The sequence below is a fragment of the Loxodonta africana genome, chromosome 5, assembly GCF_030014295.1.
Source record: "Loxodonta africana isolate mLoxAfr1 chromosome 5, mLoxAfr1.hap2, whole genome shotgun sequence".
Lineage (NCBI taxonomy): Eukaryota > Metazoa > Chordata > Mammalia > Proboscidea > Elephantidae > Loxodonta > Loxodonta africana.
In genome coordinates this window covers 84891661-84907961 of record NC_087346.1, presented here as the reverse complement: position 1 = coordinate 84907961, position 16301 = coordinate 84891661, and the positions used below count along the sequence as shown (strand labels likewise).

The window sequence follows — 16301 nt, the reverse complement described above, 5'->3', positions numbered from 1 at the left end:
AGTGGTGTGTTGAAGTCTCCTACTATAAATGTGGAGGTGTCAATCTCACTTTTCAGTGCTATTAAAATTTGATTTATGTATCTTGCACCCTGTCATTGGGTGCATAAATATTTAATATGGTTGTATCTTCCTGGTCAATTGTCCCTTTTATCATTATATAGTGTCCTTCTTTATCCTTTGTGGTGGATTTAAGTTTAAAGTCTATTCTGTCAGAAATTAATATTGCTACTCCTCTTCTTTTTTGCTTATTGTTTGCTTGATATATTTTTTTCCATCCTTTGAGTTTTAGTTTGTTTGTGTCTCTAAGTCTAAGGTGTGTCTCTTGTAGGCAGCATATAGACGGATCATGTTTCTTTATCCAGTCTGAGACTCTCTGTCTCTTTATTGGTGCATTTAGTCCATTTATATTCAGCATAATTATAGATAAGTAAGTGTTTAGTGTTGTCATTTTGATGCCTTTTTATGTGTGTTGTTGACAATTTCATTTTTCCACTTCGTTTTTTGTGCTGAGACGTTTTTCTTTGTAAATTGTGTCATCCTCATTTTCATAGTATTTGTCTTTATGTTTGCTGAGTCGTTACGTTTTTCTTGGTTTTTATTTTGAGTTATGGAGTTGTTATACCTCTTTGTGGTTACCTTAATAATATTTACCCCTATTTTTCTAAGTAAAAACCTAACTTGTATTGTCCTATATCGCCTTGTATCCCTCTCCATATGGCAGTTCTATGCCACCTGTATTTAGTCCCTCTTTTTTATTATTGTCATCTTTTACATATTGACTTCAATGATTCCCTGTTTTGAGCTTTTTTTTTTTTTAATTACTCTTAATTTGTTTTTGTGATTTCCCTATTTAAGTTGATATCAGGATGTTCTGTTCTGTGACCTTGTGTTGTGCTGGTATCTGATATTATTAGTTTTCTGACCAAACAATTTCCTTTAGTATTTCCTGTAGCTTTGGTTTGGTTTTTGCAAATTCTCTAAGCTTGTGTTTATCTGTAAATATCTTAATTTCGCCTTCATATTTAAGAGAGAGTTTTGCTGGATATATGATCCTTGGCTGGCAGTTTTCCTCCTTCAGTGCTCTGTATATGTCATCCCATTGCCTTCTTGCCTACATGGTTTCTGCTGAGTAGTTTGAACTTATTCTTATTGATTCTCCCTTGTAGGAGACCTTTCTTTTATCCCTGGCTGCTTTTAAAATTTTCTGTTTATCTTTGATTTTGGTAAGTTTGATGATAATATGTCTTGGTGTTTTTCTTTTTGGATCAATCTTAAATGGGGTTCGATGAGCATCTTGAATAGATATCCTTTCATCTTTCATGATGTCAGGGAAGTTTTCTGTCAGCAGATCTTCAACTATTTTCTCTGTGTTTTCTGTCCTCCCTCCCTGTTCTGGGACTCCAATCACACGCAAGTTATCCTTCTTGATAGAGTCCCACATGATTCTTAGGGTTTCTTCATTTTTTTTAATTCTTTTATCTGATTTTTTTTCAGCTATATTGGTGTTAATTCCCTGGTCCTCCATATTTCCCACCCTGCATTCTAATTGCTCGAGTCTGCTCCTCTGACTTCCTATTGTGTTGTCTAATTCTGTAATTTTATTGTTAATCTTTTGGATTTCTGCATGCTGTCTCTCTATGGATTCTTGCAACTTATAAATTTTTCCACTATGTTCTTGAATAATCTTTTTTAGTTCTTCAACAGTTTTATCAGTGTGTTCCTTGGCTTTTTCTGCAGTTTGCCTTATTTCATTTCTGAGGTCATCCCTGATGTCTTGAAGCATTGTGTAAATTAGTTTTTTATATTCTGTATCTGATAATTCCAGGATTGTATCTTCATTTGGGAAAGATTTTGATTCTTTTGTTTGGGGGGTTGTAGGAGCTGTCATGGTCTGCTTCTTTAAGTGGTTTGATATCGACTGCTGTCTCTGAGCCATCACTAAGATATTGTAGTGATTTATTCTATATTTGCTCACTGAGTCTTTTCTTGTTTTGTTTTCTTTCAATATACGTGGATGGGCTACTAGATTGTGCTGTCTTAATTGTTGTAGCCCTTGACTTACTTTTGACCTATTACCAGCTGGTTTGGGCTGTTGCCAGATATTTATGCCTGAGTCTATTCACTATTCTTGAGTAGAATCTGATTTTGGGTCATCAAGTGTGTGCTGCACCCTAACACCCTATCTACCTTGAGAAGTAGTGGTGATAGTTGTGTGCACCATATTCTATTAGCAGCTGGGGTTCACACTCCAGGGGGGGCAGGATGCTGACAGGCTTCCCCCAAGTGTCAGTGAGGTAGGTGTGTCTCTATTCCTAAAGCACCTTGGTGGGTGGGCTTTGCAGCTGTACCTTAGGCCCCCAATGCAAGTACCTCTGCAGATTGGTAGGTGTCACCCCCCTTAGACCCCTAAGGTAGGAGGCTAGGTGGTCTGGAGGGAGCTTCAGCCCTCAGTTTCCTGTTGTGGGTCAGTGAGGGCTCTGTTGAATACGCAGAGATATCAGACCTGGGAAACTTGTTTTTCCAGTAAATCCGCTAAAAAAAAATGCAGTCAGATCCCTATCAGAAATGCCTTTGCATTATAATAGCCACCTTGTTCTCTGTAGGGATGAAAGCCCGAGATATGGATCACATATGCTTGGCTGGAGCTGGTTCTGTGTTTTTAGTCCAGTTAGGGCAGGATTTTTGGTCCCCGGGTTTTTTGTGGTTGCTTCTCTCAGGCCCGAAGAATGGGTTAGGAAAAGACAAAAAAAAAAGGGAAAAAAAAAAGCCGCGGAGCAGTTCTCCCTCTGGCTCAGGAAATTCCAATGTTAATGAAGCTGCCTGGGAAGGGCAGGGGAAGGTTCAGAAAAACAGGAGAGAGTAGCACCCCGGACTACAGACAAAGTTGCTTATCTTGCTTGGGATGCGTATTTTATCTGAGATTCCCGAGGGGCGTGTCGCCTACGTGTGCTGGCTGGATAGAGATTGCCCCTGAGGGTCTGGCCCGCAGAAGCCGCGGTCAGTTCCTCCGCTGCCAATCCAAAGCCCAGTGTCAAGGTTCCCCGGCTCGGACGCTGCACTCCTGGCTCCAAAACCAGTCGCTGCCTCCCGGGGACTTCTCCTCCCGCCAGCCGTGCCACCACACCACCCACGCGAACTGGCTGGGCCCCCTCCCAAGGTCAGTTCAGGGGGGTACGGCTGTGCCCCATGTTTGCGCCATCACAGGATGTCCTGCTCAGCTCCCCTGCGCCCAGTCCAAAGCCCCGCACCAAGGTTTCCCTGCTGGGATGCTGCACTCCTGGCTCCAAAACCAGTCGCTGCCTCCCGGGGACTTCTCCCGCCAGCGGCATTGCGGCGCCGCCCACGGACTGGCTGGGCCCCCTCCCAGGCTCAGTTCAGGGGGGTTGGGCTGTGCTCCGTGTTTGCACCATCAAAGGATGTTGTGTGTAGCTCCCCTGCATCCAGTCCTAAGCCCAGTGCCAAGGTTACTTGACTGGAACGCTGGCTCCAGGATCCAAAAACAGTCGCTGCTTCCTCATAGTTGTTTGTTCTCCGTCTCTGTCACTCAGGTCAACTCTTTAAATCTGTTTTTGTGGTTCAGGGTTCGTAGATTGTCATGTATGTGACCTATTCACTTGTTTTTCCGAGTCTTTGTTGCAAGAGGGATCCGAGGTAGCGTCTACCTAGTCAGCCATCTTGGCCCCCTTCCAGTTTGTTTTTTTTTGTTGTTGTTTTTCTTTTTTCCTTTTTTAACATCATGTTAAATGGAGAAAAGATCGAAGTTGTTAAGAATAGAGGTGAAGGTGTTGAGACTATGTCTCATGTACTTTGGACATGTATCAGAAGGAATCAGCTCCTGGGGAAGGACATCTACAGGGTCAGTGAAAAAGAGGAAGATCCTCAATAAGATGGATTGACACAGTGGCTGCAGCAATGGGCACAAGCATAACAATGATTGTGAGGATGGTCCAGGATTGGGCAGTGTTTCCTTCTGTTGTACATAATATCGCTATGAGTCTGAAACAACTCGAAGGCACCTAACAATAACAGTGGCTCTGTGTATTCCTTCCATCTTTTTTTGATGCTTCCTACATCGTTTAGTATTTTCCCTGTAGAGCCCTTCAATGTTGCAACTTGAGACTTGAATTTTTTCTTCAGTTCTTTCAGTTTGAGAAATGCCGAGTGTGTTCTTCTATTTAGGTTTTCTATCTCCAGGTCTTTGTACATTTCATTACAATACTTTGACTTCTCTAGCCGCCCTTTGAAATCTTCTGTTCAGCTCTTTTACTTCCTCATTTCTTCCATTTGCGTTAGCTGCTCTAAGTTCAATAGCAAGTTTCAAAGTCTCTTCTGACATCCATTTTTGTCTTTTCTTTCATTCCTGTCTATTTAATGACCTCTGGCTTTCTTCATGTATGATGTCCTTGATGCCATTCCACAACTCGTCTGGTCTTTGGTCATTAGTGTTCAATGCATCACATCTATTCTTGAGATGATCTCTAAATTCAGGTGGGATATACTCAAAGTCATACCTTGGATCTTGTGGACTCATTCTAATTTTCTTCACCTTCAACGTGCATATGAGCAATTGATGGTCTGTTTCATAGTCAACCCCGGACCTTGTCCTGACTGATGATAGTGAGGTTTTCCATCGTCTCTTTCCACAGATGTAGTCAATTTGATTCCTGTGCATTCCATCTGGCAAGGCCCACGCATATAGTAGCTGTTTATGTTGGTGAAAAAAAGGTATTTACAATGAAGAAGTCATTGGTCTTGAAAATTTCTATCATGTGATCTCTGGCATTGTTTCTATCACTAAGGCCATATTTTCCAACTACCAATCCTTCTCTGTTTCCATCCTTTGCATTGCAATCACCAGTAATTTTCAATGCATCTTGACTGCATGTTTGATCAATTTCAGACTGCAGAAGTTGGTAAAAATCTTTAATTTCTTAATCTTTGGCATTAGTGGTTGGTGCGTAAATTTGAATAATAGTCATATGAACTGGTCTTCCTTGTAGGCATATGGGTATTCTTCTATCACTGACAGCATTGTACTTCAGAATAGATCTTGAAATTGTGGTCTACTTCTGAAAAAAAATTAGCCAGTGAAAACCTTATGAATAGCAGCAGAATATTATCTGATACAGTACTGGAAGATGAGCCCCCAGGTTAGAAAGCACTCAAAATATGGCTGTAGAAGAGCTGCCTCCTCAAAGTAGAGTTGACCTTAGTGACATGGATGGAGTCAAGTTTTTGGGACCTTTATTTGCTGATGTAACATGACTCAAAATGACAAGAACAGCTGCAAACATCCATTAATAATTAGAACCTGGAATGTATGAAGTATGAATCTAGGAAAATTGGAAATCATCAAAAATGAAATGGAACACATAAACATTGATATCCTAGGTACTAGTGAGCTGAAGTGGACTGGTATCGGTCATTTTGAATGAGGCTATCATATGGTCTACCATGCTGGAAATGACAAATTAAAGAGGGATGGCATCACACGCATAATCAAAAAACTCTGTACCAAAAAAAGATAAATATCCCATTTTTCCAATGAGGAAATTGAGTCACAATAAAGTAAAACAGTTTGCCTGATATCATACTGGTAATAAATGGTAGGCTTGAGCTTTGACATAGAATAACCTGACTTTAAGTTCACTTCATTAAACTCTGCACTGCACCATAACATCATGTTGGTTAAATTTATGCAGATTGTTTAGATTCGGGAGGCAACGTGGAATAATAGTTAAGGACTCCAGTCTTGGAGCTGGGCAGATTTAAGTTCAAGTCCCACTCAGCTAATTACTATCTGTGTAAAACAGATGATAATAGAATTCATTTTATCCTGCCACATGGGATATGGCAAAAACCTAATAAATAATATATGTTATTATTATACAATAATTTGTGAAAACTAGAGATTATTTTAGGAAACTTTTTCCAAGCCTGAATTTATCAAAAATACAAGGCTTTGACTTGCATAAAGATATCTAGTACAAACTAATGAATAGCTGCAGCTTTTGCCATGAGACCAGAATTGAACGGCACCTGGCTACCATTACTGAACATTTTGACCAAATATTCTAAAGAAGAGTCCTGATCAGAAAGGAGAAAATGTGGAACAAAATTTTAAATTCTCTCGGAATTCACACTTTCTGGAGCCATTGAGGCTGGATGAACCTTTGAAACTATTACCCTGAAATAGATAGCCTTTAAACTTTAAACCGGAAATATCCCCTGAAATCTTCCTTAAACCAAACAACACCTCAGCTTATTACTAGAGAATGTCTGCCTTGAGCATTTTGTTTTTTTAAGCTAAAGGTCAAATTGACCACAGCAATTCAAAAGGATAGGAAGCTTAGGGGGCAGTGAATTTATGTTAACGCGAGAGGAAAAATTCAGAACAGGAGAATGAGAGTGGCTACACAACTTGAAGAACTTAATCAGTGACACTGAATTGTACATGTACAAAATGTTGAACTGGTATATATTCTGCTGTGTATATTTTCAACAACAACAAAATAAAATAAATTGTGTAAAAAAAAACATAATTGACAAACAGAAACCTCCCAAAAAATGTCCATAGAAGGGTATTTTAAATAACATAAGTATACATTTGCATGATTGTAAAAAACAATTATACCAAAACTCAACCCAAACTTGTCGTTGTCCGATCAATTCTGACTCATAGGAACTCTATGAGAAGTAAAATATACTTAAGATTGAGAAACTGCATAAACCTTCTGCTTATTCATTCTCCCCCACTACTAGATTTTTCTTTCCTGCTGTCCCCAAAACTTAGATCAAAATCTTAATTTAGTTAATTGAGTAAAACACTTACTCAAGGTCCCTGGGTGGCACAAATAGTTTGCAGTCACCTACTAATCTAAAAGGAGTTCCTGGGTGGCTAAACAGTTAAGTGCTGAGACTACTAGTTGAAATTTTGGCATTTCAAACCCACCTAGAGGCACCTCGGAAGACACGCCTAGTGATCTGCTTCTGAAAGATCACAGCCTTGAAAACTCCACTGAGCAGTGCTACTCAGCACACATGGTATGGCCATGAGTAAGAATTGACGTAGTAGCAACTACCCGTTGCTATGGAGTAGATTGCAACTCATAGTGACCCCATGTATGTCAGAGTGGAATTGTGCTCCACAGGGTTTTCAATAGTTAATTTTCCAGAAGTAGATCACCAGACCTTTCTTCTGAGGTAACTCTGGGCCAACTCAAGCCATGAACCTTTTTGTCAGCAGCTAAGAGCCTTAAACATTTGGACCACACAAGGGCTCTCCTATTTTATGTTGTTGTTGTTGTTGTTAGTTGTCCTGAATTTGGCCCCAACTCATAGCAACCTTATGTATAACAAAAAGATTTCCCAGTCCGGCACCATCTTCATGTTTACGTCCATTGTAATGGCTATTTTATATAGACTTTTGATATTAATTCTACTTTTTTTCTACCAAATTGTCTCTATATCATTTTAAATTTCAATTTAAAATTAATTTTTAATTTTGAGATAAAATAGGAATTGTAGTGATAGTAACACTTAACAAAATGACCCATTAAAATTATTTGAACTAGAATATCTTTTTCTTTAAAATAAAGAGGAAATGGTGTACAGGTTTCAGATTATTTTATTAAGACATTATGGGTCATTGTATTGTATTATATATGGTTCCTCAATTAACAACAAATATTGCATGGATCAAAAAAAAAAAGCTCCTCAGAAATTAAAAAAAAATAAAACCTATACAAAAAGACTGCCAAATTGGCACTTAGACCTTTGCTATCTTTGTTTTAATTAAAAAGTGCCAACCCAGAAGTGGTTTTATCTTTCAACTAGCTTTCACTTATTGGCAGTAGAAATCCATTGTGAGGTATTAAGAGCAGAAATTTCTTCTTACTTCTCACCTTCGCTTGCTATCTCTCAAAAAGTAACTTGAAATAGTCACTTTTACCAGAAGATTAATCAGCCCTAAGAAGGTGCCTCATATAAAGGTAGGTACTTAGAAATATATTTGAAAAATGTTTACTTTTGAATACTAAATTTCTCTCACTTTCAAACATAACATTTTCATGAGCTTTTTAAAATAGAATATTCATTTTCACAAAAAGAATAAGATGTGCTTTACATAAAAATTTGGTTAGTGATAAGATGTGAAATTTTGGAACTCATATTGGGCACTTGGGAAAGTTAGTCCATTACATTATACATTCAATTGGCTTTTCCCCCGATGAACTCAGTGTTCTTTAAAATCCTTAAGACCAGAAAACTCTCAGATATTCTCTGAATCATTCTACAATATATTTTGATTATTCATTTTACTTAATTTTTTCAAACTTCTTATAAGAATGTGTCAAAGGAAAGCATTTAAAGAAATAGCCATATGCACATGTAATTGAATATTCAGTGCCATTTTGTCCCTATAATTATTCCAAGACTTGGACTGTTCAGCAGCTTGTTCAACTTATGTGCAGAATTGACTGCCAAGAAATGAGTCTGCACAAGGGTGCACAGAAGTGCCTTCTCAGAGCTTGGGGTATGTATTTGAAATATATTATAAATGGTTAGCCTACTGAGAATAAAATACCTGGACAGCTCCCTTTTTTCTACTCTGGTCTTGGATATACTATGTATGGATTTTTGGAAACAGTTTGAGACCTCTTAAAAAATTTAGTAGAATGTGGTTAAAAATAGAATATATATTATGTGACTCTTTCCTCTTAAACTGTGTTTAATAGGATGATTCTTTTCCTTTCCTCCTTTTGATGCATTCAAGGAATTAAAATTACAAGTTATGATCTAGTTAAAATGTTAATGTCTCAAACAAAATTTTACATAATTCTATAAAGTATTGCAATTACTATTAAAAAATATCAAAATGTACAATTATAAATGTCTCCAATTCAAAGAAGTTATTTCTGTAGACACCTTAGTTATAAGAGCTTTAATTGCTCAAACATTTTACCAACAACTCTTTGAAATTATTTCCTATTACAGTTTGCAAATCAAACAGGAAAACTAAATCTACCATTTTATAGTCAAATTTTCTAAGCCTACCAATACTGCTCCAAATTAATAGAGTTCAAAATAATATTAAGCAAATTCCTTGAAATGCTATAGTACTATGCCTGCATTACATGATATGCCAAGTGTTGGAACACTTTCCAAATTGCGCCTGTAAATCAAAAAAGTAATGCTGATCAGCCATTCTGCTTACTTTCAGGGGCAACCATAAAGGATGAAACCACTATCTTTGATCCTGGGCCTTTTGGCTCTTGTAGCATGCTTCTGGGTAAGTATCGTTAAAGATTAACTCAAGTTTATATTTTTCTCATTAACTGTTACTTGTGATTTCTTTTTCATTCATGACGTTGCCTTTCCTTATATGATGATACCTATCAATCATTGATGAAACACTGTTCTAGTGCTTTAATTTAAATTTAAAGTCTATTTAAATTTAAATAGCTACACATGGCTTTTGGCTACCATAGTGGACAGCTCAGATCTATATCAGCTTGCACTGTAAATATGTGTATAAATATGTTTCCCCATATGTCTAGCAATAACACAAGTGGGTAAAGCAAATTTTTACAAGCTTTTTATCTAATATATGTAAATACATTTATTTGAATATATTTAAACATGTTATTTAATTTTTCTGAGGTTCTGTTCCTTTATCTATAAAACAAGATAGCTAAAATAGAACAGTTTTTGTCAATGGGTAACTCAAGGCAGTCTACATCAGAAAAGCCTGACTCACTTGTTTAAAATATAGTATTCAAGCCTCATCTCATATTAATGAATAAGAGAGCCTGGGGTGAGACTTGAGAATATGCATTTTTGCCAAGGACCTAGGAGAATTTTTGCAAGTCAAATGTTGAGAAACCGCAAACATTTATATTAACATCTACCATGTGTAAAGGACTAGACTAAACAGAATAGATGATACTAACTATAATAAAAAATATCAAGGAATAAAAGCCACAAAAATTTAAAACAAAGTTGCAGAATGATATTAAATTTCAAAGCAGGGATAAATAATTCCAGTGTTGGGAGAGAAAATAATTCCTCAAGTAATTTCTACCAAAGAACTGCAAATGGAAAAAGATGGGGAAAATTTTTCATAAGACTAGGACTTCTGCAAAGTGGGCAACATAAGATTACATCATTCTGAAATATGAAAAATGAAAAAATGAATCTTTTATCTACTCTCAGAAATTTGAAGAAAGGCAAGTCATTCCAAAGGTTGCTGAGGCTTTATAGGTATAACGTTATTTTGGATAAACCAATAAACCATATTGATATATTTACAAATTCATGTTATGTCTTCCTGATCTGATCTTAAAGCTGATTTTCAATATTTTCATGTCCTCAGAATATAAGAGAAATACATTTCATTATTTTGAATTATCAGGTTTTGATTACTTAAGCAATGATCATTTATTTTGCAAAACAGAGTTTCTAATAATATTAGCCACTTATCATTCTTAGTTTAGATAAGAATAAGCTATTTTCCTAAATTAATTATATTAGATTCACAATGACTAAGAATTATGAAATGTTAGAAATGCAAAAGTCCTTTGTATATAGACAGGGTAAGTAGTAACATTGCTTGCTGTTGTCTTTTGAGTGCTCACTCTGTTATAGGTCATTTTCCAAATGTTTTACATGTGTTATCTCATTTAGTTCTCAAAGAAAGTTTGACAGAATGACTGCTATTAATCCCATTATAATATAAACAAATTTGGATTCTAAGAATCCTCATCTTAGTTGGATTGTTACTAAACCAATCAGTGTATAAGGAGATTAACTACAGTTATGAAGTCCCCTGAAAAGACAGTGTCTTAGCATAGCCTTTCACCATTTTACCAAGTTCATCACATTTGACCAGTTGTGGGAAAGGAGGTAACCACTGTGGTTGGATTAAGAGGTTAGGAAAAGAATATGAAATTTACTTTGAAAATTTTTCATTAAGCTTAACTTTTAGATCGATATCAGGATGTTTCTTAAGGAGACAAGAGTACTTTCAACTAATTCTATAACTGTCTCAACAATTAAAATGATGTGTAATATTTTTCCCACACCAATTGAAAACCAAATCCTGAGCTCCCATACACCTTGACTAGCCTTTGCATTGGCAGCCCTTGGTCGAATGTCCTCCTAAATTCAGTTAAGATATCACTAGCTAGGGAGGACAAATATGACTACTTGTCGCACAGAAGTGCCTTGGTATTTTTTGTTTCATTAGTGATAATGTAAAAGAGTTTACTGACATGTTGGGAGGAGAAGCCAGGTTGAAGAGTGAATGGTAAGTGAAAAGTGAAGTTGCCATAGACTCCTCTTTCAAACAGTTGCTAGAAGGAATGTTATTTAAAAAAAAAAAAAAAAAGAGGATGATAACAACAAGGGTATAAATAGTTGAAACTGAACCTTTTAAAAAAGGGTGAGCTGAACATAAATGATAAGTAAAATGAGCCAGTTTAAAAAATACATTGAGGTAACAAAAAGGAGAATGTGAAATGGACAAAGCCAAGTCCCTGAGAAAACAACTTGCAATGAGGGTAGAAATGTTTAGATATCAACAGCTTCTTGATTGTAAGGCTAGTAAACAGAGTAAGTTCATTCTAATTATCTCCAATATCCTGGTAAAGTAGGAGGAAAGCCATCTTAGTGGCGGTGCCGACCCTTTGGTTAGCAGCCGTGGCACTTAACCACTACACCACCAGGGTTTCCCAGTAGTGAGGTAGAGAGCTTAAATAAGACTGGTACCTTTTTGAAAATGTATAGCCCTCCAGGAGAATAGGGTAGAGACGTCGGAAAACACTGCAGGGCAGTACTGAAAAACCATAAATTTGTGATGGTGTCAAGGCTTGTGAAATCCTCCACCATTGTTCAAGAATCTGGAATTAGAAATCCAGGAGACAGGTGATTTAGGGTGATGCTAAAGTTTGGAATTAGTGAGGACAATGTGCAAAACAATTAAGTGAAGGGCTTGTGTACAAGAAGTGAATGTAACTATGCATTCTATTTAAACTGTGTGCACCAAGAAATCTAGACTTCTTACTCTCAGTAGAGTAGGACCAGTGCTTTCCTACCTCAGAATATTTGCATATTCATCCTCCATTTGGCATGCCATCCACCATTTTACATTCTTTAACCCTCATTTCAAATACTACCTCCTCAATGAGGCAAGTCTTAATCTTGCTTCTAACCAAAGCCAATCACTCTAAAATTCTAAATTCATTTGTTTTCTGCACTATATTTCAACTATTTTTATTTCCAAAAATTATACTTATGCAAACCATTATACTAGGTGTTAAGGAGCCCTGGTAGTGCAACTGTAAAGATCTTGGCTGCTAACTGAAAGGTTTGTGGTTGGAATCCACCAGTGGCTCTGTGGAAGAAAGGCCAGTTGATCTGCTTCTGTAAAGATTGCAGCAAAAAAAAAAAAAAATCCTATGGCATAGTTCTACTCTGTCACATGGGTTCACTATGACTCAGAATCTCATTGGCACCCAACAAAAACAACATGTTAGATTTTCATACAACAAACAGTAGCACATAACATTTATTGCCAGAGTTCTCCTTGAAAGCAAGGATGACAAGACTTTATCTCATGTACTTTGGACATGTCATCAGAAGGGGCCAGTCCCTGAAGAAGCGCATCATGCTTGGTAAAGTAGAGGGTCAGTGAAAAAGAGAGACACCCTCCACGAGGAGAACTGAAACAGTGGCTGCAACAATGGTCTCAAAGAAACCATTGTGATGAGGCCACAGGACAGAGCAGTGTTTCATTCTGTTGTACATAGCGTCATTATGATACTGAACCAACTAGACAGGACCTAACAACAGCGACTACATTTATTGAGCTCTATAACTGAGCTAAGCATTGCCCTAAGCACTTTATAGATAATACTTCACAGCAAATCTAACAACAACACTAGGAGGTGGGTACTTTATGAATGTCATTTGACAGGTGAGGAAAGATAGCCTCAAAGAGGATTTCATGTGCACACAACCAATAAGTGGCAGAGGCAGAATTCAAATCCTGGTGTTAAATTCCAGAGGCTGTCATTCTACCTCCCTTTAGATCATTTTTGTTCTGCCTTGTATTACAGCTACTTGGTCTGTAGACTCACATAAGATATGTTTGTATCCCCCATAGCATCTAGATTTGTGTGTTGCACCTAGTAAGTTCTCAATTTATCAGGTTCAAAGTCTGATAGCACTGAATGTTTAAATGAGATATAAAGAGGCATTTTCCCCCATCCTATCAGGGCATTTCCTTCCATTTGAAATTAATTTCAAAGACAGCCTCTATGATAAGCAAAGGATATGATTTTACCCATTATTTCCATCCCTCCCTCCCAAGTTTTTATTGACAGCCCAGGTATTCAGAGGTCAAGAGTTACTCTTCATTTTCACTGATAGAGACTTTCAGACTACATGTCTTAGATAAGTGTATTATAGTTTTCTTTTGCTATGTAACAAATTGCCACAAACATAGTGGCTTAAAAATAAATCCATTTATTATTTCACTGTTTCTGTAGGTTAGAATTCCAGGTTTGTCTTACTTGTATTCTCTGTTCAAGGTCCCATAAAGATTGAAAAGTTATTGGCCCAGCTGTGTTCCTTTCTGGAGCTCAAGGTCCTCTTTCAAGCTTCCATGGTTTTTGTCGGAATCCAGTCTGTTGTGGTTATAGAACTGAGGTCTCTGCTTTCTTGTTGGCTATGAGCTTGAAGCTTCTATTAGTTTTTGGAGGCCACCCACCATTTCCTGCCATGTGATCCTCTGCTCAACATGGCAGTTTGCTTCAAGGCCAATAGAGGAGTATCTGCTGCAGCTTCAAATCTCACTGACTTCTGTTTCTGATCTGTAGGCCCTCTTTTAAAAGAACTCACCAGATCAGGTCAGGTCATAGTTTGCACACCAGGGAGTGGGGACTTGGGGGCCATTTTGAATACCGCCTGTCATAGAATATATACATATATATACCCTTACGCTTGACATTGAGGTATCTAATTTCAAATTGTTTCCTGCTTTATTCCACAGCCTTGTGAGAGTCAAAGAGGCCCCTGGAGACTGTATCCACCTGGACAACTGCCTCCTCCTCCTCCTCCTCCTCCACCACCACCACCTTTTCCTTTTGGCCCAGGACGTGTTCCACCACCTCCTCCTCCTCCTTTTGGCCCAGGTTATCCATATCCACCTTCCTAACCAGGACCTTATCCACCTATACTTCCATTGTTCCCAGGATACCCTCCAATCTTTCCTCTTTTCCCTACCCCTGAACCCTAAATAAAATCAGCTTCCACAGCAGTGGCCACTACTACACAGACACTACCTTCATAACAACTGCTGCTTCTACTACCCAAAACATGAATTCCAGCACTCCCTCTCAGAGCCTTTTGGATAAAATTATTTCCAGTATTGGATGAGGATGAGATATTCCAAACTGCTTTGAACTTTTGGGAGAAATAATCTTAGAAAGAAATTGTGGATTGATCCACACAAATATTATAACAACGAAGTGAAAATAAAGACTTGAGCAGCAATATTCAACCTCCACTGTTGTCATGACAGTGACCAGTTTGTTCCCAGTTATATCACTCATGCAGACTAGTGCTGGCAGAAGCCTGGACTCATCCCTTGAGGTTGAAGAGATAAACAGGGACAATTTCAGTGACGTACCTAGGCATGCACCTGAGGGTGAGGAAGAGCACTTAGTCAGCAGAAGGATAAAATTATAATTAATCAGCTTCCTACTTGATTTGACAGAAATCCTCCAGTAATAAATGCCAGCAGTTGTATGGATACACTACAACTGAGTATTCCAACCTATCTTACAATTACAAAACACAAAATAGCATTTTAATAAATAAATATATATATATATATGTAAAGTAGAGGGTCAAAAAAAAAAGTGGAAGACCCTCAATGAGATGGACTGACACAATGGCTACAACAAGGCGCTCAAGCATCACAAATATCGTGAGGATGGTGCAGGACTGGACAGTGTTTCATTCTGTTGTACATAGGGTTACTATGAGCTGGAAGGAACTCGATGGCACCTGACAACAACAACAAATATATATAAAAAACTAAATAGTCTGAACTATACCCCCCCCCCGCCACATGCCACCTGAAAAAACACTGAGCATAGTTTCATCATTAGAATAATAGGAAATTTCATATGCACTGTTTAATTCCAGAGTAGAAATTCCTTTCTAACATACTTAAATATCTAAATGAGATATGAAGTACAAATCCTGAAACTTGGTAAGAAAAATTTTTTCCAAGTTAAAGAAGAGATAGGTGATGATTTCAGACATGAATAATAAGAGGCTAATGGCTCAGATTTCCAAGATTCAATGGCTCCAAACCATTAGTTGAGACTTTTACGAAAAGTATTATGATTATTCAGGAAATGGTGTCATGAGAGTTCTATCTTCTTGTACGTTTGACTGTTGAAATGCAGCACTGCATTTTTCTTCAGAATACTTAACATTCCAACATCATCACTGAACACTTATGAACCAAAGCTTCTCAAAAATACCAAAAACTCTAAATTATTTTTATAGATGCTCAGTCCTATCTCTCATTCCAGAGATACTTTTTGAAAACCTACCATGAGACAGGGACTGTTCTATTAGCTGAGCAAAAACAGCAACAGCGGCAGTCAAAAATCACTGCCCTTGGGGAAATTACATTCTAGTTGGACCAAAAACAAAAGGAAAGAAACACAAAAAAATGTAAACACTTCATAAATGGATTTTTTGAGAAAAAAATAAAGACAGATAAGGAGATAAAGGGTGGTGGCAAATGACTATTTCAAAATGGATGATCAGAGATAGCCTCCCTTATGACGTGATATTTGAACAAATATCTCAAAACTTTAAGGAACAAAGTATGAAAAGATCTGGAGAGTATTCAAGACAGAAGAGTCCAAATATGAAAAAGTCTAAAGCAGCAATAATTAGGCGTGCATAAGGAACTCCTTGGAAACTCTATCAGGCAGTTCTACTCTGCCCCGTAGGGTCGCTATAAGTCAGAATCGACTCAATGGCAGTGGGTTAAGGAACAATAAGAATGGCAGTGTGTCTTACACTCAGCAGGAAAGGAGGAGAGTGGAAGGAGATGACATCAAAAAGGCAGACAGAGACCACATCATATAGGGCCTTGGATCTTGAATTTTACTCTAAATCTTATGGGAAATAACTGGGGCTTGGAATAGAGGGAAAAAAAAAACTTCAACTGATTAGCATTTTGAAAATTAGTCACTCTGACTGCTCTACAGATACCA

At 37.5% G+C, this 16301-nt stretch overlaps 1 long non-coding RNA gene across 1 annotated transcript; it reads left to right on the top strand.

The window, feature by feature from the left end:
• The first annotated feature begins 2872 nt into the window (after window positions 1-2872).
• On the top strand, window positions 2873-14115 carry LOC135231482 (uncharacterized). Its single transcript, XR_010322191.1, has 3 exons — window positions 2873-3157; window positions 9221-9289; window positions 14051-14115. It is a non-coding gene; the product is annotated as an uncharacterized LOC135231482 (long non-coding RNA).
• The last annotated feature ends 2186 nt before the right edge of the window (window positions 14116-16301 follow it).